This window comes from Camelus ferus, chromosome 10 (assembly GCF_009834535.1).
Source record: "Camelus ferus isolate YT-003-E chromosome 10, BCGSAC_Cfer_1.0, whole genome shotgun sequence".
Classification (NCBI taxonomy): Eukaryota; Metazoa; Chordata; class Mammalia; order Artiodactyla; family Camelidae; genus Camelus; species Camelus ferus.
In genome coordinates, this window is record NC_045705.1 from 68221582 (window position 1) to 68232944 (window position 11363).

Below are 11363 nucleotides of genomic sequence, written 5' to 3' on the forward strand. Positions count from 1 at the left end.
AACGCCCCTCACATCAAAGTGGCCAGCAGACGCTGCCGCGCCGCCCAGCCCCCTGATGGCGTTCGGCCGAGCTATTCTTCTGGGAAACACAATCGGAGCCACACCAGGGCGGCCGGCCCACGCCTGCGGGGCCCGGGTGGCCTGGCTGCCGCCCTGGGTCCCCCAGCAGTTGGCTAATCCACACCTGGGCCCCGGCAACACCTGTCTCCAGGTGAGCCCGCCTGCCTGGCCCACCCCCTGGCCTTTAGCTTTTCATCACAGCTAATGGGTATGTAGCTGTTTGGGGAGATGGGCTGCTGACACCAGAATCCAAGGAGGACGCCCTTCTAGAGCGGGGCCCCTTTCTGAAGCCCGTTGCCTGCCGAGGGCTGAGCGTTGGGCAGGGGTCCTGCCCACGGGCTCTGACCTGTAGAGCGTCAGAATCCCCTGGAGGAGGGCTCGTTAACACCAGTCCTGGACCAGCCGGGGCCTGGGAACCTGCATTTCCAATAGTTCCCAGGTCACACGAACACCTGGCCACAGGTAGACAACTTCCCTCCCTCCCTTCTCTTTCTTTCAGCAAGTCCGTCATGAGTGTCCAGTGCTGCTGTGGGTGAATTTTAAGAAAGCAACTTTTGGGGAGGCGGCAGTTACAGAAAGGACCTCTTTCTGCGTGGTCAGAATTGCTCAAGCCGTCCCTTCTGGGCAGAGGATTCAGAGAAAGACACCGGCTTCTCAGCACTGCGGCCGCTGCCCTGCTCCCCAGCTCAGCAGGATGTGTGTCTTGATCTGCAGGGTCCCGGCGGGATGGTGCCTGGACTTGACCAGAACCTGTGCACACATTGCACGACTGGCCGTGGAGAGCCAGCTGGACGCCGAGGGCAGAGCCTAGCCTCAGCTGGGGGGTGGGCAAGGACCCCACCAAGGGGCCCTGGGCAAGAAGTGGGGAGAGACGGGGTCCAGCTGCCCTCCCCCAGCTCCACAGTCCTGTGTTCTCTTTGCTGCTCCCCTGGTTTCCCCTGTGCACATTGGGGTGTCTCCTCTCCCTCCTCTGCCCCAGAGCTTCCGGTGTTTGGTGTGTAGCTCATGCTCAGCCAGCGTCCATGCAGGAGAGAATCATAGTGGTTCACACCATCAATGCTGGAGGGGTCAGAAGGTGTCTTATGTCGGACACTAGAGTTTGCTCTACAAATGTGTCCTGTGGCCACTATACGCCAGGCATGGGTGTGAAGGGGGATGAAAACAGAGAAGGTGGGGCCAGGAGAAGGGGCTACACACACACCTGAGGATCCTTTTCTGTTGTCGGCCAGCTCCGAGCTTCCTGGCAGCCTCTGGGAAAAGGGAAAAAGTTTCTGTGGGAGGAAGCAGCTGTGAGCCAGGTCCCTCACTAGGCTGAGGAGTGGCGTGCTGGGGGACCTGGGCCTGGGTGGTGGGGAGCTACCCAGGACCCACCAATTCCCAGCCTCAGGCCAGATCTGTCTCCCAGGAAGTGAGCCTCTGTCCACAGCAGCTTCCCAGCCTCGGTTTTGTCGTCTGTGTGTTTCAGGGCTCATCATGGGAGCCCCACGAGGTGAAGGATGAGAAAGCACCTCCTTTCTAGTCTGGGAGGCAGCACACATGTAAGTTCTCAGCATTTTATTTCCATTAAGGGGCCTCTCAGGAGAATTGTAATAACAGAGATAATCAGTCACAATAAAAGCCGTGGTTGGAGTGCTTGTCGAGTGCGTGCTCTCTGCAGGTGCTGTTCTGAGCACTCTGCGTAGCAGCACACTGGCTCGTTTAATTTGTAGATGTCCTGGGCTGTGGCTCCCCTGCCAGGTGGGGAAACAGGCACAGAGAAGTTGGGTATCTTGCTCGTGGCCACACAGCGTGTACCAGCATTGCCCCCTCACCTGGTCCAGGCTTGTCCCTCTGCTTCCATCTCACTGGACATCAGTATGAGGATGCCAGCTCCTCGTGCCTCTGTCCGCAGAGCGGGCACTGCAGCGTCAGGTGTAACTTACAGGACTAGGAGGGTCATTTTGCTTCCGGTGGCTCCACATGTCATCACAGAAGGCGGGAGGTGGCACTCGTGCTCTGGGGAGCAGGCTGGGCTCCTTGGGACTTCCTCTCGTCTTAGTCATGATCCAAAGTAGCCCGGGGCACCCGGAGTCATGGCCTGGGTCTGGGTCCTGTCTGTCGTACCTGTGACCTTGACGCATGGCTGGCCTTCTTGGATGCTGGCTCCCTCACTGGAAAAGGAGGTGGGTGGGAGGCTGGAAGAAGGACGTTGAGGAAGCCGCTGTGCTGACGCTGCTGCAGTGTTTGCACTTCAGACACTTGGGTCAATCTCTGGAATCCTTGTAGGTGGGGGTCATTGTCCTTGTCTTGCAAATTGGGAAACTGAGGCATAAGCGATTCAGAGGCCCATGCCTACAGGTAGCAAGGCAGAGTGTGAGCCCAGGGCTGTCACAGAGCCCAGTACCCTCAGCCCGCTGTCCTCACGGCTGTGACCAAGGATTTTCCATGTGTTGGCTCCTGGGTTTCCAGCCCTGGGCTCAGCCACAGTGACTATGGGTCTTAGTGGACCACTGGCTTCTCTGTACTCACGTCCTCAGCTCTCAGTGGGCCGCACGGTGAGCCCCGTCTACCCTGAGCTTGGCGATGGCTGAGGCAGGAGGCTCTCCAGCTGTGCCTCCCGGGAGGGGCCGAGCCTTCCGTCAGCTCTCCCCACGCAGAGCTGGGCACTCGGTGGTGCCCGGTGGGTCACCTGTACCTGGATGCTTAGGGGCGTCCTCAGAGGCCCCACCAGCCCCACCTTCACCACCCGGGGACGGAGCCCTGGCCCTGGGGTGGGTCGCTGGGGCTGGCAGGCCCCGCCGTCCGGAGGCTCGCCGCCCCGCCTGTGAGCTCTCACGGGCTCCGTTCCTCACTTGGGAGAAAGTCAGGGTCCGTCCCAGACACACAGTGGCTGTGAGGCACACCCAGGGCACACTGTCAGTTCAGCGTCTCCAAGATTTCGTGGGTCCCTAATTAAAAAAAAGAAAAGAAAACTGGCTCCAGTAGTCAGTTCCCGAAGTCCTCATATGGAGTCCCACCGATCCCGGGAGGGGGACATGAAGGGCCGTCTGTCCAAGGATGTGGACGAGCTCAGGAGGTTGTCCCCACAGTCACGAGGATAAAGTGTAAGCAGAGGGGAGGCGGGGAGGAGGCTGGGGTCCTGCGCCCTGGACACGCCCGTGGGCTGCGGCCAGAACCCCAGGTGGGGTCGCTGCCTCTCCCTCCTCCGCCTTTCCTTCCTGATGTGCTGATGGAGGCCCGGCCGCACAGCGGCCCCGGGGGAGGAGACCGCAGCTGAAAGGCATGGTTTCCCAGGTGGATGAAGGCGGCGCACACTCAGAGCTGGCTGCGCCGGGCTCTGCTGGGCCCTTCAGACCCCCCGGCACCTCCTGTCACACCTCCTGTCCTCAGGTGTGACACTCGCTGCGGGAGACCCTTGTCCTCCCAGGGGTCCCTTTGGGCAGGTCTTCAAACAGCATCTCAGCATCCTCTTGCCCCCACCCCATCACCCATACCTGGCCCCGGGAAGCCTCAGGTGTTCCTGGGCCCACTGCCCGGGGGCTGGGTGTGCTGCCCGGCTGTTCGGGCATCGGTGCACTGTCCGCAGTTGTGGGTACACCTGTCAGCCCTCCAGGTGACTCTGAGCCCCAGTACAGGGCGTGGTGTTGGCAGGCGGTGGAGGGCGCACCGATCCTACCTGCTCCCCGCTCTGGGCGCCCTCTCGTCTCAGGGGGACAAGGGGGCTTAAGAATCAGGGAGCTGGTTTTCTTCCATCTCCTTTGTCAATTCTTGTCATATCCAGAGGGCTCTGACCTTGGGATGTCACGCCTCTTGGGTCAGGTGGAAACGCCAGTGGTAGCATCTTCCAGAGGTGTTTCTGCACAGATGCAGCCCCGGAAGTTCTCGGGCCGGTGGGACTTTCCTCTGGACGGTGGGCAAGCGAAAGGCGTTTAATGGAAGGACTGCGTGTCTACCCTTTCCCCATGCCCTGCCCCGATTGTGGAAAAAGTAGGTGCAAACGGCTGTAAAATGAACTAGAAAGTTCTAGACTGGACAGCAGACTAAACTCTGCAGCCCTTGTAGTGCCAGGGGCCCTTGGGCATCTACCGAAACTATCTCCTAAGAATCACGGGGCTGCAAGGAAATGGAAAGTTGAACAGTGGCCATGTGGAGGGAGGCGTGATTTCTGCTCGGGATGGGACGGGCCCCACCATCACCCCGACTTGTGGTCTGCGTTCATAGGGAAGGAAACCGCATGATGCAGTTTGAGTTTTCCCACCCACGTTCACAGGCGGGAGCCGTGGTAGGTTCTTCCCTGGGGTCGCTGACTTAGAATGGTTGGGGTGGGCCCAGCCCAGCCCAGCCCAGCCCAGCCCAGCCCAGCCCCTCCACTGGGCAGCCTCCCTAGTTTCCTGGTCAGAACGAATCCCCTCCCCAGCTACCACCGTCTTTTCTCCCCGTCCTACCACTGATGGCATCCCTGTGTCACAGGTGGGTGTGGGCCTGGGAGTGAGATGTCTCAGGCCTCCCCAGTCCTGATAAATAAAATAAATCCCAGGAAATGTGGCACCTGGTGCACCTCCGAGGGAGACTCTTGCTTGTATGGGTCTGTGCGGTAGAAGGGACATTTCCTGGTGTCACTTGAGCAAGCCTCAGAACGCCTGGAGGCTTATGGAATGTGGATCACTGGGCCCCACCCCAGAGCTTCTGATTCAGCAGACCCGGGGAGGCTGGCTTGGAAATGAGCACTTCTTATTCATTTATATTTATTTATTTATTTTTGAAATATAGTTGATTTACAATGTTGTGTTAGTTTCTGGTGGACAGCGTAGTGATTCAGGTATACATATGTATATATTCTTTTTCATTATAGTCCATGACAAAGTATTGCTTTTTTATCTATTTTATACATAGTAGTTAGAATCTGCAAATCCAGAACTCCCAATCTATCCCTTGCCCAGAATTTGCATTTCTAACCAGTTCCCCGGTGATAGCCTTGCTGCTGGCCAGGGGTGGCACTCTGAAAACCACTGGGGGTCCCTCCTGCCCTGGCACCACTTTCGGGGAATGAATGGTGACTCCTCAAAATATATATGCTAGTCCGAAGCCCTGGTGCCAGTGCACGTGAGCTCATACAGAAACAGGGGCTTTGCAGATGCGATTACGTTATGGGTGTGGGGATGCGCTCACCCTGGGTTTAAGGTGGACCCTGAGCAGAGCGATGTGTCTGTACAAGGAGAGAGGAGAAGGGACACACAGAGGAGTGGCTGTGTGGCCAAGGAGGCAGAGGCTGCAGGGCTGGAGCCCTGGAAGCAGGAGGAGGCAGGAAGGACCCTCCCCTGGAGTCTTCAGCAGGAGCAGACCCTGCCCACACCTTGATTTTGGACTCTGGTCTCCAGACTGGGAGAGAATCGGTTTGTTGTTTCGAGCCACCTGCCCGTTAGTGGCACTTGTCACAGCTGTCCGGGGACACTCAATGCAGCCCCGACGATGTGTGCACCAGCGGCAGCTCCATGTGGCCGAGCTCAGGGAGACCCCAGGTCACCAGCCCCAGGCAGCCCAGACCCCTACAGGGGCACCACTGCTCAAGGAGAAAAAGCAAAACGGATGCTGTTCTGTCCTGTTTCCTGCTCGTCTGAGTGAGGTGGCCCAGAGCAACCTCTGGAACACACCTAGGCCCAAGCAGCCTGGATCCAGGGGTCTCCTAAGGGCTGCAGCCCAGGGACAGCGTCTCTCCTAGTCTCATTTGGAAGTAGTGGCCCCAAGGAGGAGCCTGAGTGGGGAAGCTGGCCTGGGGAGGAGATGCTGCAGTGACTTCTCAGGGGACCGGGTACTGGGAACAATGCTAACGGCCTGCCCTGGACCTAAAGGCATGGGTCCACGGGTCAGGCACATGGCCACTTGATGGGGGTGGGTGTTCCAGCCACCCGCGGGCTACCAGCCATCCTAGTGTGGCCCGGTAAGACGCAGTGGTCTGGGGGGCCTCCCAGGAGGCCCACTGAGTGAGAGATTCGCTAATCCGCAGCAGAGCACAGGTTGTGACCGGGCTTGGAGGTCATGCAGGCTAGGGCTTGGCCCCAGCCTGCAGGGCCTTGCTCTGTGCCCCGGCCCTTCTCTCTTCTGGCCTTAGTTGCTCGCTGTGGGAGGTGGGCTTCCTGTGGGCCTGGAGAGGGCACCTTGTCAATTCACCAGAAGCCGCAGAGCTGGCACTGGTGACAGAAAACACAGGTTCTTCCTGCTGTCCCTGCTGGCAGTGGGCTGGGGGCCCCACAGCTGATTTGCATACAGGTGAGGGCTGAAGACAGAGGCCCTGGGCGCCCAGCGGCAGGACCAGGTAGAGGGCCAGGTAGGACACGCACCTGGAGACACTGCCTGGCACACACGCAGTACCAGAGCTGGCCGGCAGAGGACAGCAGAGCTCCAGCAACAGGTGTCCCCCGAGGCCTGGCCCGGCCCGGCCCCTCCCCCTCTCCCCAGAGCCAGCACCAGGCCCAAACTCAGGGTCCCAGTTGGGAACTTTTCTCCCCTCCCTTCTCTAGAAAAGGCCTCCTCCCACAGCCTCCTGGCCCCGAGGCCTGTGCTGGGAACTTCCTCCGGCTGGCACAGCCTTTGCTACCTCCATCAGGGCTCACCTGTCACTATTTTAACTGGTCTGAGGAGCATTGCGGGACCTCAGTGGTGGTAGTGAGGTGCCCGGCCCTCAATAAACACTTGCTGAATTGTAGGCAATGGCAGGGAGGGCAACCTGTCCGTGGGGAGATGGGGTGAGCGCTTAGCGTGGTGGGCCACCTGGAAGGCGGGGGCTGGTGCAAGCCTCTCTGGCTACAGGGACCCCTCTGGGTGGGTATGGAGTGACCCTGGTGCTGGCCCAACCTGCCAGCCACTGTGGAGGCAGCTTGGAGCCCCTTCTCCCCGGTAGGGGCACCTCGGTCCCCTCGGGTACGTGAAGTGTCCACTTCTGACACCTGCAGGGAGGATCTGGGTGCTGGGGGTGGGCAGTGAGCGTCCCTCTTGCAGATCTGTTGTGGCTCGAAAGACCTCACACGTTCTGTGGATACTCGATTCACGTGGTCTTATTTGCCTAGAGACCTGTGTCTCAGGTGGGCTCCCCCCGCCACCCCATGCCTCTTCAGTGGGATTCCTCCCTACGCTACCTTGAGTGTGTGCCCCAGGGCCTTTACACACGCCCTCTCTCCGCATCCTTACAGCACGTCGGCCCCTCCCCCACCCGGGCTTTCTCCGTGGCACTTCTCGTCCTCTGCTGTGGCATGTATTTTTCAGTTATCTGTCTGTCGTTTGTTTTCCTTGCTGGGACGTAAACTCTTTGAGGGTAAGGGCTTTACTGCACCCACTGCCGAGTCCCCAGTGCCCAGAATACTGCCTGGTGCATAGTGGGTGCTTCGTGGGTAAGTCTCTGTTGACTAAATGAACGGGTGACTGAGTGGATGTCTGACCCTGTGTCCCGCCCCCAGGGCTGTCCTGTCCTGCTCCTGAGCACCCGTGGGGCTGGCCTGGGGGAGCTTAGTGAGGTGAGAGGACTCAGCCCCCTCTCTGTGCCCAGCTGTCCTTCCCGGGTCCCCCACTGCAGGGTGTGTGGCAGGGTCAGGTGGGGAGGGTCCCTGGCCGTCTGCAGGGCTGCGCGTCCTGCGCTTAGAGGTGGGGTCTACTGAGCCTCTTGCAGGAGAGGCTTGTCGTCACCTGGGCCCGGGGCCCCAGCACACCTGGTTAGCAGAGGGATGTGAATCTGGCTACTCTGGTCCCAAAGGTGCCAGGCCACAAGTGGTCCAGGGACCTCGCAGGGTAGGGGGGCTAACTCTCTCTGGCTCAAATCTGGTTCCTGTCCTCTGGATTGAGCGATGGGGCTCCATGGGATGGGCCCAGGCCCTGGAGGCGTGGCTCAGTGGTGCCTGAGAGGTACCCAGGATGTAGTGAGGAGGCCACGGCAGGCCACGAGGAAGCAAGAGGACAGATCCCACCTCTTCTCCATCTAGGTCCCCCGCCCCCAGAGGCTGGGCGAGGTTAATGCTCACCATTTTGTGCTCCAGGGACGTTGGCAGGGAGGGGAGTGAAAGGTGCCTGAACCCACCTCCTTGGAAACAGCAGTCAAATAAATCTTGGGGGCCGGGCCCCGCATCAGAGCAGCCCGGGGCCTCCGGGGGTGGGGGGGCTCTCTGCGTCAGCGCTCGCACACACTCAGACCTTCTCAGTTCTGTCTTACAGAGGAGGGAACTGAGGCTGAGAACATTGGAACCACCTCCCTCCCTAGGCCCCATGGCATAAACACCCCGACCCCCTGCGCGAGCCTGGTTGGCTGCTTCCAGAGACCAAAGCGAAGGTGGCTTATTTGGGGACTGTCAGGATTAAGGGTCACCCCAGTGAGGACAGGGAGACTGATTTTAGCTCAAAAAGAGGGGGATGTTGTCACCATGAGAGGCGTCTGAAGGTGTCGTGGGGAAAACCGGCCAAGTCACCTCCTAGAGCCTGACGTGGGCTGGCAACGGGCAGGAGACAGGCTGCCACTGGGGTCCTGAGGACGGTTCCCCGCTCTGGGAACAACCTCACTCTGATCAGATGCCTTTTAAGACGCGAGTAAAGTGTTCCGGGGTGCTGAGGACCGGCCGGTCTTGCTTCCCACCAGGTACATAGTACTTACTGCATAGCTGAAGGGCAGTGACAGCTGGACCCCCCGGCCGTGAGGGTGTGCAGGGCGGGACCCCTGCTCCGGCCTGTCGGCGCACAGCAGCCAGGGAGAGGAGTCCGGGGGGCGGGGGAAGCGGCCAGGTTGGAGGAGGCCTTCCTGGTGGGAGGCCGCCTCCTTCTCTGCCCAGGGCCCCATGCTCCTCGGCAGAGAGTCCTAGCATCTCCTTCTCTTTCTCCCCCAAACAAAACTCACCCACATCCTCCTCTGACAGAGAATATGACAGGAACAGAAGGTCACACGGCAGGGTGGGAGCTGACCTGCCTGGCCCCTCCCCCTAAACCCAGAGTGCTGGGGTGCCTTACTGCCAAATACCACGATTGCGCAGCCTTAAACAGCAGAAGTTTATTCTCTCACGGCCTGGAGGCTGGAAGTCCACGATCAGGTGTTGTCAGGCCCGCGCTCTCTCTGGAGGCTCTGAGGGGAGGCCCCTTCCTGCCTCTTCCAGCTTCTGGGTGTCCCCCACCCGCCATCCCGGGCTTGCGGCCACACCCCTCTAACCTCGGCCTCGTCTTCACGTGGACTTTCCCCTTGTGCGCCCTCTCTTCTCGTAAGGATGCTGCGCGCTGGGTTTGAGGTCTGCCCTAACCCATGCGACCGCAGCTTAATCATGTCTGCAAAGTCTCTATTTCCAAATGGGGTGACGCTCTGAGGGCCTGGGGGGACGTGAATCTGGGGACAGGTGTTTTCACAGGTGAGCAGAGCATTCCTTTGATCATGCTTTGCATGGTGAGCATCTGAGCCCTGCGTGCTTCTGGCGGCCACGTGCTGGACACTAGAGGACACAGCGTGGAGGGGGTGCAGGAGCCAGGGGACGGTGGTAGGGCTGGACTTCAGTGTCTGATTTGTGTTCCAACACTGGCCTTGCCATTGGGAGCTGTTTGGCCTTGGTGAGTGAGTGAGCACACTTGGCCTCAGTGTTCACATCTGTAAAATGGGTCTACTGTTTCCTGCCAGCACATGGACATCAGTGCCTGATTCTCTGAAGGAAATGGAGACGACAGGGAGGACAGGATCGTGTGAGGCCTGGCGCAGCACCCTCGAGGTTCGACGGCTGTCCCGGTCCTGCTGCCTGACGGCCGCACAGACGCCTGTGCCTTGGCTGTCTTCTCTGCGGAGTGGGGTAACAGTCATGCCCATGCCCACCTGGCCGGCCTGCAGTGAGGACAGATGAGAGACCGGCCGGCATGAATCCATCCCCTTCCGACCCTGGGCAACTGTTGTAATGATCAGCCATGTCTGGAGACGAGTTGGTCCCAGACGGGAGGCCCAGGTGATGCTGGCAGTGGGAAATGTAGGGCTTCCCAGCATCAGCGACACCCTGGAGCCTTTCCCTCAGATGCTGCGCTGCTCGGGCGCTGGGCCCTGCAACGTCCATGCCCACAGAGTCACCACCAGATCTGTCTGCAGTAAGAACACAAATTGTGGGTGGTGTGACCTCCAGGCTGCTGGTGTCCCTGCCTCACGAGACACCTGCATTTATGTGTACCAGCCTCCTTGTTCCAAAATGGGGCCCCATGGAGAGAGAATCCGCTCTTTGTCGGTTTCATGGGACCCCCCTCAGGCCCGCACGCCAGACTTTCCTTCTCTGGCCCAGCCTCCTGTCCCTCTGGCTTTACACCTCCCTGCTCCAGGCCTCTGTGTCAAAGAGCTAATGATCCCAAACAGAGCAGTGTCCTGGGGGAGCTCCTGCTGGAAGGGGCCCCGCCATGGACTTTGTGCGATGTGGGGTTTAGTGGGTTGGGGCCTTGCCCCCGTGTCACGGTCTGGGTGGGACAACCCCAGCCTCGCCCGGCCCCTGGGGTCTTGTGGCTCCCTCACCTGGCACAGAGAAGCCGGGACAACCAAGAGAAGGGCTTTTGATCTCAGGAAGGCTGGTGCTTTTGCCAAGAGCCCCCCGACGACTCTGCCTGGCTCAGGCCCAAGCCAGACTCTCAAAGGGCAGCGCCTTCGAGAGACGTTTGGGAAACACCTTTGACAAATGGCTTTGTGCAGCCCCTGGAGGGCTGTGGACCCCTCCCTAGGGCTCCTTCTTGGCGACCAGCCTGGGTCCCAGGACGCAGGGCCATATGGCGGGTTCAGAATGTGCGCCAGGCCCCAACATTCCTGCATGGCAGCCCCGAGGCCCCCCACTGCCTGCAGCCACTGCCCAGCTCTGCCAGCCGGAGCCCCCAGGAGCTCCCAGTGCACTTGGGGTGGGAGGGGACAGACATCCCTTCCAGCAACCTGGAAACGCACGCACGCCTTGAAACCTAAAGGAACGCCTCGCGCCTGCCCCACGGCCACCTGCTCCGGGGTGGCAAGCCTCCACCAGGCCATTTACAGGCTCTCGGAGTCTTGCCCTGGGTGGGGCCTTAACCGGTTTTGTCCCTTTCCACCAGGCTGACAGTCGTTAACAAGGCCATGGCAAATATTTCCTTGTAAGCCGGCTTGGAGGAAATGTTTGTGCACGGAGGGCTTTCCCACAGCCGAGGGACAGTGTGCTGGCCCTTGACAAATGCCACGGTGTCGTTCTGTCCGCCTGTAGCTGCGGTGGGCCTGGAAGCCCGCCGGGCCTGCTCTGAGCCCCCCCATGGATCACTATCAGGAAGCGTTTGATTAACAGCTGACGTAGAAAGAGGCCGCGCTCGGCTCAGCCGGTGGGAGC